The sequence below is a fragment of the Cebus imitator genome, unplaced genomic scaffold (genome assembly GCF_001604975.1).
Source record: "Cebus imitator isolate Cc_AM_T3 unplaced genomic scaffold, Cebus_imitator-1.0 Scaffold555, whole genome shotgun sequence".
Lineage (NCBI taxonomy): Eukaryota > Metazoa > Chordata > Mammalia > Primates > Cebidae > Cebus > Cebus imitator.
Genome location: NW_016107870.1, coordinates 855797 through 871840, shown reverse-complemented (window position 1 = coordinate 871840; position 16044 = coordinate 855797). Strand labels below are relative to the sequence as shown.

General features: G+C 50.3%; 1 protein-coding gene across 2 annotated transcripts in view; it reads right to left on the bottom strand.

Annotated features, from left to right (window-relative positions):
- DNAJC5 (DnaJ heat shock protein family (Hsp40) member C5) overlaps positions 1-10417 on the bottom strand; it is a 38983-nt gene extending 28566 nt beyond the window's left edge. For both annotated transcript variants that reach the window (XR_001820860.2, XM_017515652.2), the window contains exon 1: positions 10209-10417. The gene's annotated coding sequence lies outside the window, so the exon portion shown is untranslated. The remainder of the gene's footprint in view (positions 1-10208) is intronic.
- Between the last annotated feature and the right edge of the window lie 5627 nt (positions 10418-16044).

Sequence of the window (16044 nt, the reverse complement as noted above, 5' to 3'; positions counted from 1 at the left end):
AGTCTCACTCTGTCGCCCAGGCTGGAGTGCAGTGGTGCAATATCAGCTCACTGCATCTTCCGCCTCCTGGGTTCAAGTGATTCTCCTGCTTCAGCCTCCCGAGTAGCTGGGATTACAGTTACACGCCACTACACCCAGCTAATTTTTGTATTTTTAGTAAAGACGGGGTTTCATCATGTTGGCCAGGATGGTCTCGATCTCTTGACCTCATGATCCGCCTGCCTCAGCCTCCCAAAGTGCTGGGATCATAGGCGTGAGCCACCGTGCCTGGCCAAAAATACTTTCCTTAATTTAAAAAAAATCCTGGGCCAGGCACAGTGGTTCAAGCCTGTAATCCCAGCACTTCGGGAGGCCAAGGCAGATCACCTGAGGTCAGGAGTTCAAGACCAGCCTGGCCAACATGGTAAAACCCCACCTCTACTAAAAATACAAAAATTAGCTGGGCTCGGTGGCACACACCTGTAGTCCCAGCTACTAGGGAGGCTGTGGAAGGAGAATTGCTTGAACCCAGGAGGTGAAGATTGCAATGAGTTGACATTGCACTATTACACTCCAGCGTGGGCAACAAGAGCCAGACTCCATCAAAAAAGAAAGAAAGAAAGAAAGAAAAATCCACCACGTGTGGTAGCTCACACCTGTAACCGCAACTACTTTGGAGGCTGAGGCAGGAGAGTCACTTGAAGCCAAGAGTTCAAAGTGAGACCATGTCTCAAAAAACATGAAAAAAATTAGCCAGGCATGGTAGCATGCACCTGAAATCCCAACTACTCAGGAAGGTGAGATGGGAGGATCACTTGAGTTCAAGGCTGCAGCGAGTGGTAACTGCACCACTGTACCCTCGCCTGGGCAGGAGAGTGAGACCCTGTCTCTAAAAACAAAAAAATCCAGCTGGGCACGGTGTCTCACACCTGTAATCCCAATACTTTGAGAGGCCGAGTCGGGTGGATCACTTGAGGTCAGGACTTCAAGATTAGCATGGCCAACACAGTGAAACCCCATCTCTACTAAAAATACAAAAATTAGCTGGGTGTAGTGGTGCATACCTGGAGTTCCAGCTACTCGAGGGGCTGAGGAAGGAGAATCACTTGAACCCAGGAAGTGGAGATTGCAATGAGCTGAGATTGTGCCACTGCACTCCAGCCTAGGTGACAGAGCGAGACCTCATCACACACACACCAAAAAAAAAAAAAAAAAAAAAAAATCCCCGCACAGTTTATTAAGTTGATTTATTATCCTTTGCCTTTTAAAAACACAGAAGTCAGTTTAAGGCTTTAGGGGGAGGTAGCTGTCAGTCAGTTGGACAGTTGTTCTGGAGTCCAGGGTAAAGACCACTAGCCCACGCCAGGAACAGCATTAGTAAAATTCTGCCTATTTATCCTGAACAAGAGCAGGTTCACAAGGATGCCCATGCCATGAACACCTCTATGCATCTCAATCCACCCACCTGGAAATAAGACATACTAAGAGGCAGCTGGACCAGTTGCCTATTCAAGGCCACTTCAGATTCTACGTGAGTTACAGTGCCCTCATCTTAAACCATTTTCATAACATGAATTAAGCGGTGCTTACACCAGAGAGAAGGATGCTGTGCATCCGTCTGTTGGTGACAATCGGTTGGGGTGACCCAACCCGCAGGATGATGCAAGAGAAACAGCCCCAACAGAAACCGTACAGTAAGGGGTAATTTGGGGGGAAAAAAAGGTAATTTTGTAAATTCTGTGTTGTCACTTTAACATGTATGATGGCATTACTTGTGCTTATTCGTTAATATTATACCTTTATATATGAGAATCTAAAAAACTGTTTAAGACCCACCCTGTAAGGTTAAATCTCCAGTGATCCAGGAAAAGAAAAGAGAGAAAAAAAAAAGACCCACCCTGCAGGGCTCTCCTGGGGATTATGGCGAATGGGTATTAGGTAACCTTGTCCCAGAATGCCTGTTCAACAAACCCCAGTTTGTCTCACTTCAGAGTGTTTGCTATTTGGACGTGGGGTATTCTCTTTTTCACCCCCACTGCAATTTCCGCCTCCCAGGCTCAAGAGATCCTCCCACCTCAGCCTCTCAAGTAGCTGGGACTGCTGGCATGCACCACCATGCCCAGCTAATTTTTGTATTTTCTGTAGAGATGGGGCTTCCTTCTGTTGCCCACGCTGGTCTAAAATTCCTGAACTCAAGAGATCTACCAGCCTCAGCCTCCCAAAGTGTTGGGATTACAGGCTTGAGTCACCGCGTCCAGCCCAAATTTTAAAAATTTCTATGTGAAGAGACTTATTAAAAGTTTGAGACGAGTCAGTGAGGTGGTGCATGCCTATGGTCTCAGCCAAGGGTTAGGATGAGTCTAAGCTACTGAGACTGTAGGCACGCACCACCATGGGAGGCCGAGGCAGGAGGATCAAGTCCAGGAGTTCAAGGCCAACCTGGGCAACATATGAGGAGGCCCCATCTCTACAAAAATTAAAACATTAGTCAACTGTGGTGACACACCCCTAAAGTTCCACTTACTTGGTAGGCTGAGACAGGAGGACTGCTTGGGCCTGGGAGAATGCAGTGAGCTGAGACTGCACCACTCCACTCTGACCTGGGCAAGAGACAAAGTCAGACCCTGTTGTAAAGAGAAAAAAAAAAAAGGATGGATACAGCCCAGGTAAAGCCTTTATGTGAATACAGATTCTTTTTCAATTAATTTAAAATACAGTCATTGGCTGGTTTTGTGCATTTTTAAAAGTCCATTTATGCTGGGCTCGGTGGCTCATGCCTGTAATCCCAGCACTTTGGGAGGCCAAGGAGCGCAGATCATCTGAGGTCGGGGTTTGAGACCAGACTGACCAACATGGAGAAACCCTGTCTCTACTAAAAATACAAATTAGCCAGATGTAGTGGCACATGCCTGTAATGCCAGCTACTTGGGAGGCTGAGGCAGGAGAATCGCTTGAACCTGGAAGGTGAGTTGAGATCGCGCCACTGTACTCCAGCCTGGGCAACAAGAGCAAAACTCCATCTCAAAAAAACAAAAATGAGCCGGACACGGTGGCTCACACCTGTAATCCCAGCACTTTGGGAGGCTGAGGCAGGTGGATCTCCTGAACTCAGGAGTTCAAGACCAGCCTGGCCAACATGATGAAACCCCATCTCTACTAAAAATACAAAAAAAATTAGCCAGGCATGGTGGCAGGAGCCTGTAATCCCAGTGACTCAAGAGGCTGAGGCAGGAGAATTGTTTGAACCTGGGAGGCAGAAGTTGTAGTGAGCTGAGATCACGCCATTGCACTCCATCCTGGGCAACAAGAGTGAAACTCCACCTCAAAAAAAAAAAATCTATTTATAACAAGAAATTTATTATTTTTTAAGAGACAAGGCCTTGCTTTGTTGCCCAGCGCGGACTCAAACAACCCTCCAGCCCCTGCCTCCCAAGCAACTGAGACCACCAATGCATGCCACCACACCAGGCTCATAAGAAATTTCCTATTTTAAAGAACACATCAAGAGAGAACTAATAAAATTTATTGCAACTGATAAAAATTTAAAATCTCAGATTTTAATAGCAAGCCCTATTGCAGTAGCTAAATTAACACCAAAATACTACATTAAAATGCCCTGTGAGCAAAGGGAAAAAGACAGACACTGCATGAAGAATACAAACTTGGCAACAGATGACAAACATTACAGTCTGTGCTCCTGGACCCAGAATTTCTCTCATTACTTGTCTTAGGGAAACCCTCTTACAATAAAAGACGAGCCTATTTAATAAAGAAAAACCCAATGGGACTGCCTACCAAAAAAATCAAACATTTGCTCTGCTACTCCTCCCTACCAATAGAAGGAGAAAAATAAAGGCCAGGCAGTGGTGCACACTTTCTCTGCTGACATAGTCACTCCTCCTGCCAGGCACCTGCAGCCCAGGCAAAGGTTGAAGCCTCTGACCTGGGCTCACCTCCATTCTGAGACTGATGTGACGCGCCTGGACTGGACCCCTAGCACCTGCATTCAGTCAGAGGAGAGGGATCTGACCTGGGCTGGCCTCCATTCTGAGACTGATGCGGAGCACACAGACTGGACCCGCATTCAGCTCCCGCTTCTTCAAGGGTTAGAGTAAGACGGGATATTTCTGCTGTTTCACTAGAACGCATTTCCACTCTACCTGGTGAAAAAGTACAGGCACAGGGCAGGGAGAACTCTCCTGGACGTCAGTTCACACTCTAAAGACGGCAAGGAGGGCAGGGCACAGCCGATGGGGCTGGCAAATCCATTCCATCTTCCAAGCTGCCAGAATCATAATTTCATAACCAACAGGCACAGAATGCCTCAGAACACAGGTCAAGCACAGTAGCTCAGGCCTGTAATCCCAGCAATTTGGGAGGCTGAGGTGGGCAGATCACCTGACATCAGGGGTTCGAGACCAGCCTGACCAACATGGCAAAAACCCTGTCTCTACTAAAAATACAAAAATTAGCCAGGAATTACAGGTGCTGGTGGGTACCTGTAATTCCAGTTACTCAGGAGGCTGAAGCAGAAGAATCAGTTGAACCTGAGAGGCAGAGGCTGCAGTGACCCACAATCGCACCACTGCACTCCAGCCTGGATGACCAAGCAAGACTCCGTCTCAAACAAACAAAGAATGCCTTGAACATGGCAATGCAGACACTGCATGACTCCAGACACTTCATCTCAAAATGATCATTTCTGCTGATAATACACGTTCAAAGTAGAATACTAAAAAGGACAATAAAATTATAAACTCATGAAAAATCAGGTTCATTCTTATCCACATTCAACGATACTCACTAAGCACTCATGACACATCACAAAATTTATAAATATCAGTCATGTTTAATATATCAAGAATAAATGACATAGTTCTCTGGCACAGAAATAAGTTTTTCAAACCATTCATGTGCTTGTTTTTTTTTTTTTTTTTGACGGAGTTTCGCTCTGGTTACCCAGGCTGGAGTGCAATGGCGCGATCTCGGTTCACCGCAACCTCCGCCTCCTGGCTTCAGGCAATTCTCCTGCCTCAGCCTCCTGAGTAGCTGGGACTACAGACACGCGCCACCATGCCCAGCTAATTTTTTGTAGTTTTAGTAGAGACGGGGTTTCACCATGTTGACCAGGATGGTCTCGATCTCTTGACCTTGTGATCCACCCGCCTCGGCCTCCCAAAGTGCTGGGATTACAGGCTTGAGCCACCGCGCCCGGCCCCATTCATGTAAAATGTAGAACGATTTTGGAACAAAGTTAAATTCTAGCATATGCAGGTCTGTCCTGAGGAGGGGATTACTGATCAGGACAAAACTTCCTTTTTATTTTTTTGAGAGTGTCTTGCTCTGTCGCCCAGGCTGGAGTGCAGCAGCGCAACTGTGGCTTGCTGCAGCCTCAACCTCCCAGGCTCAGGTGATCCTACCACCTCAACCTCTCAGGAAGCTGGGACTATAGGTGCCTGCCACGACAGCCAGCTAATTTTTGTACTTTTAGTAGAGACAGGGTTTTGCCATGTTGGCCAGGCTGGTCTTGACTCCTGGACTCAAGCAAACCGCCTGCCTTGCCCTCTTGAAGTGCTGGGATTACAGGCATGAGCCACTGCACCAGCCCAGAATTTTCAGAGATATGTCCCAAATCTGGTCTGAGTACTTCTTTCTTTAGTAAATGAGATGCTGGCCAGACACAGTGGCTCACACTAGTCATTCTAACATTCTGGGAGGCTGAGGTAGGAAGATCACTTGAGTCCAGGAGCTCAAGACCAACCTGGAGCCAGGCACAGTGGCTCACACCTATAATCCCAGCACTTTGGGAGGCCGAGGTGGGTGGATAACCTGAGGTCAGGAGTTCAAGACCAGCCTGGCCAACATTGCAAAACCCTGTCTCTACTAAAAATACAAAAATTAGCTGGGTGCTATGGCAGGCGCCTGTAATCCCAGCTACTAGGGAGGCTGAGGCAGGAGAATCGCTTGAACCCAGGAGGCAGAGGTTGTGGTGAGCCGAGATCTTGCAACTGCACTCCAGCCTGGGCGAGAGCATGAGACTACATCTCAAAAAAAAAAAAAAAAAGAGAGAGAAAATGCAATGCTGTCCTAATTTCTGCAACTTCAATGTGAAATATCAATGTTTACAAAACTCATAAAGGTTAAAAATTGTTAAAACAATTTTTTCTTTTTTCTTTTATTTTTCTCTTTTTGTTAAAACAATTTTTACTTCTAATGACCTTAAATGTCTCCCATGTACCAGTAAAACAAAACACACTTCCTCATTTACACACAACACAGGGAAGTTAATGCAAAGGGTGAGGAGAGACAAAATCTACACTAAAGGTTGCTGGGTAATCTAATCCTTAAATCTTCTGGGTTGAATTGCCTGTGACTGATAACAGACTAGCTGGTAATCCTCTTCAGGGATGTCATTACCTGAGGGGTCCTGGCAAGGCAGTCCCAGCTCCAAGATTAGGGGAAGCATTTTCATAAAACAAGAGCATAACCGTTTTTCAGCATCTTTGTCACTTCTATTTAGGAAGCAGGTGATGAGACACCTTTCCATTTATTGTCTCCTCTTCTCTCCCAGCAGGCAGGCAGGGGAGGCACCACTACCCTCATTTTACAGAATGCAGCAGCTCGGCGACAGAGCAGTCCCAGTCATGTGAGCCCTGGTCTTGTCCTCCTTTAGGAAGGAAGGTCCAGCACAGAGTCTGCTGCCACAGTGGGAAGACCTATTCCATGCTGCTCCCTGGACACATCTCAGGACTTTGCAGCATGAGAATGTTCTCATCAGAACATCAAAATGAGCCTCGTTTTAGAACCATTACAGTTTTTTTTTTTTTCTTTGAGACAGAGTCTAGCTCTGTCGCCAGGCGCCAGACTGGAGTGCAGTGGCGCAATCTTGGCTCACTGCAATCTCTGCCTCCCAGGTTCAAGCAATTCTCCTGCCTCAGCCTCTCGAGTGGCTGGGACTACAGGTTCGTGCCACCACGCCCAGCTGATTTTTTTTTTTTTTTAAGTAGAGACAGGGTTTCACCATGTTGGCCAGGATGGTCTCCATCTCTTGACCTCGTGATCTACCCGCCTTGGCCTTCCAAAGTGCTGGGATTACAGGCGTGAGCCACCGCGCCCGGCCAGCACTACAGTTTTAACCTCCCACTTGGAGATACCGGGGTGTCAGGGCCTCTTCTCCACCTCTCGTGCCAGACCGAGTCATCACGGTTCATTTCTCCATAGGTGGCTTCTTCTAACCCGGTCCAGGGATCTATTGCCTCACTGGAGAAAAACTGCTTTCATCTGCTGACACAGTACTCCTAACCGGGTATCAGTCACCTTACTGCCTGATTTAGATAAAATTCTACCTTATCATCGTTCCCTGCCCCACTGCATTTTAGTCATTGATTCAACAAGCAGCTATTGAACTGCTAAACTCCAGGCATACATGTGGGCATCTCGCATCTGCGCTCTAAATATAACACAACCAGCACCTTGTACAGGGCTCTTCCTGGTGGTGCCAGGGAGGTGGTCAACAAATACTTAGAAAAAACCTGGTCTAGAGAAGACCTGACTTCAAGTTCCAGGTCTGACGATTAACAGGGAGACCCTGAGCAAAGGTGCTGGTCACGGAGGTAGCTGTACAACCGAGCTCGGCAGCATCCAACCTCCACAAGCGAGGGGAACTGAGGAACAAAAATGACTGAGAAACATACAGCATCTGTTCAATCTCCGAACCACTTAAATACAAGCATCTTCAGGGATGCAGGGAAGCCCTGAAGCCCACTCACTCCGCGTTAACATGGGCAGCGGTGGAGGCTGTGGGAAGAACTCTGGAGTCTGCGAGTCACTTAGCAGACTCTGCTGCGCTGCCACAGCACCACAGCTGATGGGCGTCATTCTAAGTGGATCAGCAACAGTCATTCTCAGGGAGTTCTCCTGAATTAAGAGCCAGGCAGATCATTCCACCTCATGTTACTTAATTACCAAATGTCACAACAGAGTACAAGGACTAGTGTGTAGGGTTTTTCCTGGTATTCAAGGACAAAATTTCTAAAAGCATTATTACCAGTGGCAGATCTTTTTTTTTTTAATTATTTCTTTCATTTTTTTTTGAGACTGGGTCTTGCTCTATCGCTCAGGCTGGAGTGCAGTAGTGAGATCTCAGCTCACTACAACTTCTGCCTCCGGGGTTTGATTCTCCTGCTTCAGCCTCCTGAGTAACTGGGATTACAGGTGTGCACCACCACACCCAGCTAATTTTGTATTTTTAGTAGAGACAGGGTTTCACCATGTTGGCCAGGCTGGTCTAAAACTCCTGACCTCAAGTGATCAGCCCACCTTGGCCTCCCAAAGGGCTGGGATTACAGGCGGGAGCAACCGCCCCCAAACAGATCTGACTTTTTAGAAATGTTTTAACTTCTTCATAGAATAATAAGAAAAAAAAAGAAAAAGAAAAAAAATAGAAACGTTTTAACTTTGAAATAATTATAGATTCAAAGTTGCAAAAAAAGATTTACAAAGGTCCCATGAACCCTTCCAAGCCACCTCTTAGCTGGCTGTCTTTCCCCAGTGGGCAGGTGAGAGCTGGTGGCTCTCTGTCCTGAGGGCCTACATTCCAGGAACCCTTACCTCTGCCTGCTCAGTCCTCACCCATAACAACTTTCATGTGACAAGGCCAGCACCACACACAGCTGCTGCTAAACTCCTCACGTTCATTCACTGAACAAATATTTACTGGGCCCAGACCATGTGCCAGCAGCTGCTCTTTTCACAAAATAGTCTCTTCATGGACCTCACCTCATAGTAAAATATTAAGAATGATAAATGCATTAAACAGGACATTACTAGAATTCAGTGCTGCGGAAAAATTAGGTGAGGAAGGGAGACAGGAAGTTAGGTGGCACTGTAAGCAGGTAGTCACCAGGCATTCCAAGAAGATCCAAGGACAGAGCATGTGCGTCTGTTCAGAACTAGCAAGGAGGCCGCTACGGCAGGTAGAGAGTGAGTCGGGGGCCACAGTCAGAGGGTGGGTGGACTCAGATGCTGCAGGCTCATTAACACCATTGCCAGGGATGTCCATCAGAGCCACACAACCAGCCAACCAGAGCAGGCCCCTCCAGCTCTCTGCTGGGCCAGAAGCCAGCTGGAGCCACGTTGAGTCCTACAGCACCGACACAAGCGAAAAGGGAACCATGAAACTTCCCTGGAGCCCTCAGATCCAGGCTTCTAATTTCATCTACCGTTTGACAGATTACTCATTCTTGAAACTCAGCACGACATTTTTAAAAAAGAGAAGCAAATAAACGAACATTAAACCTCAAAAGCTTTGGGTAAAGTTTTGCCTTCAAGTAACCATGACAATAGAAGGAGCAATCTAACTTTGTCATTAGAATAGGTTTTTCTAAGCCGACAAACAGGGGCAGAAGTGTCCAACCACCACCGAATCTTCCCAACCAAGCCTAAGCCGGAAAACAAAAAATAAAGCTGAAATTTTTGCTTCCTTTTCCTGTATGACACAACTGAATGAATGTGAGAAATCATGGCTTCGGCACACGAAAAAGAGTCTTTAATCCAGACACTTAACACCAACAAGTTAGAACCTGAACGGATGAGTTCCTAATACTCTCTCCTTAAGAGTTCAATATAAAGCATGGCTAAAAACGTTTTTAAAAAGCGGATAAAACAGGTTTTTTTCTTACAAACCAAACGCTTTTTGGAATTTACAACATCTGAAAGATTAATTTACGGTGCGTTAACGAACAATTTTCAATTCCCTGAGCTACAAGCACAACGACCCAGAAACTAAATTATCCATCTCCCTAAACCCAGCGCCGCTTCAGCTTGTCGGGTCGCCCCGCGGGAGGGGGAGACCCCACGGGGTCGGGGGCGGGCGCGGGGACCTGGGGAGGGGAGGAGGCGTCCCGGGCCCGGCAGATCCGCGGGGAGCGCGGCCCCAGCCCCCACCGCGAGGCGCGGCGCTCAGACCCCCGGCCCGGCCGGCTCCCGCAGCCCCGGCGCCGACCTTCCCGCGCCCCCGCCCCGGCCCGGCCCGCCTCAGGCCGCGGCGTCGCAGCAGCTCCGGCCCCGAGCGCCCGCGCAGGACCGGCCCGGGGGTCGCCGCCATTTCCGGCTTTGGCGCGCCGCCCCCGCCCCCGCCCGCGCCCGCGCCCCCGCCCCCGCCCGCCCCGGCCTGACGTGGGCCGACCTGACGAGGGCCGGCCCGCCCGCCCGGCCCGCAGCGAGCTCACCTGCCCGTCCGCCCGCCCGCCCGCCCTCCCGCCGGCTCCGCTCCCCGCTCCGCGGCGCTGCTGGGCAGCGGCCGACGCACTCCTCAGTCTGGAGACCCCGGGCGGCGGCGGCGGCGGCGGCGGCGGCAGAGGGCGCGGGTGCAGCACCGGCAGCGACAGCGACAGCGGAGACGCGCACGCTCACGCACGCACCCGCACCGGCGCGCGCGCTCCCGGAGGGACGTGGGCTCCAGTGGGTCGGAGCCGCGGGCGGGACTGGCTGCGCGTGCGCTCAGAGCGCCGAGCGGAGGCTCCGCCCACGGGGGGGCGGAGCCCCGAGTGACAGCCCGAGGCAGAGGCGACGGACAGAGGCTCCGCCCGTGAGTGGGCGGGGTTAGCGGTGCCAGTTATGGGGCGGGACCAAAGCACGGGGGCGGGGCCAGCCCTCCCAGTCTTCTCTTGGCCGCAGATGGGCCCCGGGCACCGGGTGGGCTGGCACGTGCTGCAAGGAACCGCGTAGAAAGGGAGGTCCAGGGCTTGCTGGTCTTGCAGTTGAGTTTACTTAGCGCTTTAAGACTGAGAAAACGGGCCGGGCGCGGTGGCTCAAGCCTGTAATCCCAACACTTTGGGAGGCCGAGGCGGGTGGATCACGAGGTCAAGAGATCGAGACCATCCTGGTCAACATGGTGAAACCCCGTCTCTACTAAAAATACAAAAATTCAGCTGGGCATGGTGGCGTGTGCCTGTAATCCCAGCTACTCAGGAGGCTGAGGCAGGAGAATTGCCTGAACCCAGGAGGCGGAGGTTGCGGTGAGCCGAGATCGCGCCATTGCACTCCAGCCTGGGTAACAAGAGCGAAATTCCATCTCAAAAAAAAAAAAAAAAAAAAAAAAAAGATTGAGAAAACGTAATCGTTCTCATCAAAGAACTGAACCGAGAGCTGGTGGGAGACGGTGCGGACCGTCGCCCCCGCTCCCACCCCGAGCCACCGTCGTGGGACTGACATTTGCTCATCCCTGGAGCGCCGAGATGGGACTTGCTTCCTTCCTGTCCACTCCCTGCAACGCCGTCGCCAGCGCCCACCCACCCTCCCGGAATCGTCGCCAAAAGGCGTGGAGGCGCAGGACGCCGAGCGCCCGCTCCACCTCCCTCTGCCCTTGCCCACCCCGTCGGCCCGCTGAGGGCGTGGGGACCTGCGGCTCACCCTTCCCTGTCCCTGGAACTGCAAGCTCTGCCTCTCACTGACGGCCTGCCCTGCACTTGCGGCGTGTGCCACTTTCCATCCCAGAAGCTCCCAAAATCCTGCCGCGGCGCTCCTGCCTCCTCGCGTCCACCCTTGCCCGTTTGCCTAGGTCCATTCACTGCAGTCATGTTTTTAAAACAAACCCAATGGCATCCAAGGCTTCTCGTGACACACTGAGTGAAACCCAGATTCTTTCCCAACAGGCTCTGGCCTCCTTCTTCCGCGGCCCCCGTAACTCACTGTCATAATGCCAGTCTTGAATTCCCAAGCTTGTTCTAGTCTCAGAGCCTGGAAGTGTCAGAGAGCTTGAGAGCCTCCTAGCAGTCCTTAAACTGTGCAACATCAAGCAGCCAGCAAGAAAAGCCCTATGGAACCCAAGAAGCAGAAAGGCGAGGTTCATATCAGCAACTATTGATTCAAGAGAATGAAAGACATCAGGCCAGAACTGGAGGAATGAGAGGACAAAGTGGACCTGGTACTGATTTCAGACTGAAGCTGTGCTCAGCTTGTGCTGAGCTGCAGGAATGAATGACCCAGGCCTTACGTGAGTCCCTCTGAGACCTGGTAGCTTCACTTTAGGGACATTCTTTCAAAGAAAATATTCCCGAATACGGAAAGAAGCATATGCACCGAAATGTTCCCAGTGACACCCTTCATAACAGTGATAATGGAAACCTGCACTCAAAGGGAATGTTAGAGTTACTGAAATGTATACAGTAGGGCAACATAGCTGACGCCTGAAATCTCATCACTTTGTTAGGCCGAGGTGCGTCGATCACTGGAGCCCAGGAGTTTGAGACCTGCCTGGGCAAACACAGTGAGACCCCCATCTCTACCAAAAAAAAAAAAAAAAGTTTTTTTTTTTTTTTTTTTGAGACTGAGTCTTGCCCTGTTGCCCAGGTTGGAGTGCAATGGTGCAACCTCCAGCTCCCAGATTCAAGCAATTATGCTGCCTCAGCCTCCCAAGTAGCTGGGATTATAGGTGTGTGCCACCATGCCTGGCTAATTTTTGTATTTTTAGTAGAGATGGGGTTTCACCATGTTGGCCAGGCTGGTCTTGAACTCCTGACCTCAGGTGATCCACCCAACTCAGCCTCCCAGTGCTGGGATTACAGGCGTGAGTCACCATGCCCAGCCAAAAAAATTTTTTTAATTAGTCAGGCTTTGGTGGCAGGCATGCCCCTGTAGTCTCAGCTACTCAGGAGGCTGGATTGGGTGGGAGGTCAAGGCTGCAATGAGCTAGTATTGTCCTACTGCATTCCTGTCTAGGTGACAGAGCAAGACTGCATTTCTTATCTAAAAAGAAGAAAAGCCGGGCACAGTGGCTCACGCCTATAATCCTAGTACTTTGGGAGGCCGAGGCAGGCAGATCACTTGAGGTCACGAGTTTGAAACCAGCCTGGCCCACATGATGAAACCTCTAAAAATAAAATAAAATAGGGCCAGACGTGGTGGCTCACATCTGTAATCCCAGCATGTTGGGAGGCTGAGGCGGGCAGATCACGAGGTCAGGAGTTCAAGACCAGACTGGCCAACATGGTGAAACCCCATCTCTACTAAAAAAATACAAAAATTAGCTGTGCATGGTGGCTCCTGCCTTCAATCCCAGCTACTTGGGAGGCTGAGGTGAGAGAATTGCTTGAACTGGGACCAGGGAGGCGGAGGTTGTAGTGAGCCAAGGTCGTGCCACTGCACTCCAGCCTGGGCTACAGAGCAAGACTCCATCTCAAAACAATAAAAATAAAAAATAAAATAGGCCAGGCGCGGTGGCTCACGCCTGTAATCCCAGCATGTTGGGAGGCCAAGGTGGGTGGATCACCTGAGGTCAGACGTTCGAGACCAGCCTGGCCAACATGGTGAAACCCCATCTCTAAAAAAGTTAAAATTAAAAAATTTAAAAATTAAATTAGATTAAAAATAAAAGAAGAAAAAAAGAAAGATAATGTATACAAAGGCTACATAAGAGCAAAGAGCTCCTGAAACCAAAAGGAGCATGCTGCATGATATGTAAAAAGTACATTATCACACCTGTGTCTATCCATGAACACGCCAGCCTGTTTGGAGAAAAGAAGACAGGAAGGTACCTGTGAAAGGTTGGTAGTGGCTACCGTCTGGGAGAGTCTCCTGTGTACCTGTGATACATCAGGCCCTGTGTTAAGGGCTTTATAAGCTCTCAGTCCTTCAATCGGATGAGGCAGATACCATCACCCTCACTCTGAGAAGAGGGGAAGACTGAGCCTTCAGGCGTTGCTGCTGCTCCTTGGGTCCACTCACTCCACTTGCCCCGTCCATCCCTGAAGCTCTCCAAGTATTTCACCTCATCACACGTGAGCCAGTTACATAGGGGAATATGTCTTCCCCAACATATGGGTTACGAAGTCCTTGAGCACTGGGTCCACATTGGATTCACCCTTGGACCACACAAAACCTAGCAGACTCTTTCCCGAAGGCCAGTTACAGTATCTGTTCAATAAATGGAGACCACATGGAACTCATTTCCAAAACAAGCTCGGGTAAATACTGACTGCAGGCAGCAACAGCGCATTTCACCCTTTATTGGTACCAGCTCCCTGTCATATTGGGGCTTATGTGCCAGATAGTGAGACATCACCTAACTTTCACTGCTGTTACGTCTCCGGTGAGCCTGGCTACCTCTGACCTCCAAAGGAAGTGTGGTGCTCCCACTAGAGTTTTCCAATGGGAGCTATGAAGAGTAGGAGTAGGTACATGCAACGTGCCAGACCAGGGGCCAGAGTGGAGGTTCCCCCTCAAGGTTCTCTGTCGCCAGGCTGGAGTGCAGTGGTGTGATCTCAGCTCACTGAAATCTCCGCCTCCTGGGTTCAAGTGATTCCCCTGCCTCAACCTCCTGAGTAGCTGGAACTACAGGGACACACTGCCATGCCCGACTAATTTTTTGTATTTTAGTAGAGATGGGGTTTCACCATGTTGGCCAGGTTGGTCTCGATCTCCTGACCACCTGATCTGCCTGCCTTGGCCTCCCAAAGTGTTGGGATTACAGGTGTGAGCCACCACACCCAGCCTTTTTTTTTTTTTTTTTTTTTTTTTTTGAGAGGGGGTCTTTTTCTTTCCCCCAGGCTGGAGTGCAGTGGCATGATCTCAGCTCACTGCAACCTCCGCCTCCTGGGTTCAAGTGATTCTCCTGCCTCAGCCTCCCGAGTAACTGGGATTATAGGAATGCATCACCACGCCTGGCTTTTTGTATTTTTAGTAGAAACGGGGTTTCACCATGTTGGCCAGGCTGGTCTCAAACTTCTGACCTCAGGTGATCCGCCTGCCTTAGCCTCCCAAAGTGCTGGGATTGCAGGCGTGAGCCACGGCACCCAGCCCCACCTCAAGGGTCTGTACAGGTGATGCAGTGAGCACTCCGGAGTGTGTTGTCAGGGAGGTGGAGCAATGTGCAGAACACTGTATGCCATTGTTTGACCAAGGAAGGGAAGGGAATGAGAACACATCTTCATATTTGCTTCCGTTTTCATGAAAACACACTGGGAGAATGAGAAGTAAGAGTCATGACAGAGGGTGGGTGGGGAGCGGAGCCTGTTTCTGAGCATGCTTTATATCCAGTTTTGACTTTAGAATCCTGTAAGTTACCTTACAACACCTAACAACAAAGCAGCCCTTGGCTGGGCACGGTGGCTCACACCTGTAATCCCAGCACTTTGGGAGGCCAGGGCGGGCGGATCACGAGGTCAAGAAATCGAGACCATCGTGGCCAACATGGTGAAACTCCATCTCTACTAAAAAAAAAAAAAATTAGCTGGGCGTGGTGGCACACGCCTGTAATCCCAGCTACTCCCGAGGCTGAGGCAGGAGAATCTCTTGAACCCGGGAGGCGGAGGCTGCAGTGAGCCGAGATCATGGCCATTACACTCCAGCCTGGCAACAGAGTGAGACTTCATCTCAAAAAAAACAAACAAAAAAAAGCAGCCCTTGCACCACCGTGAGACGTCCTTGAGTCACGTGCACTTGCCTAACCCGCAGGAGCAAGCTTTCTGCACAGCAGCAGGTGGAGACCGCACCCTTCCTGCAGCAACTGATGGGGCTGGCCCTGCCGCTGCCACCGCGGTCAGAGGCGCCCTGAGGGCAGGCCCTGCTTCAGCTGTGCCATCTTGGCTGGTCGTCTGACCTGAGCCAAATAGTCCAAACTTGCCCTGTTGATTCAGCCCCGGAGGGGCTGCAGCCACCCACTGTTCTTCCCTAGAACAAGATCATGGCTTTGAAGGGCCACTGAGCATGGGTGACACGACCCTGGCAGCCATCTCCTGCCCACCCACTACCACTCACTTGCATCCAGTGGGCTCCCACTGCACACTTGGGTCTGATGCAGCCTAGCTCTTCACCTGGGACGAGTCGGGCAGCATGTGGCTTTTCCAGGGCACAGGGCTCTAGACTACAACTATTGTTTTGAGACAGGGTCTCAATCTGTCACCCAGACTGGAGCGCAGTGGCGTGATCATGGCTCACGGCAGTCTCAACCTCCTGGACTCAAGGGACTCTCCCACTTCAGCCTCCTGAGTAGCTGGGACTACAGGTGTGCACCACCGCTCTTGGCTAATTATTTTACTTTTTTGTAGAGTTGGGGGTCTGGCTATG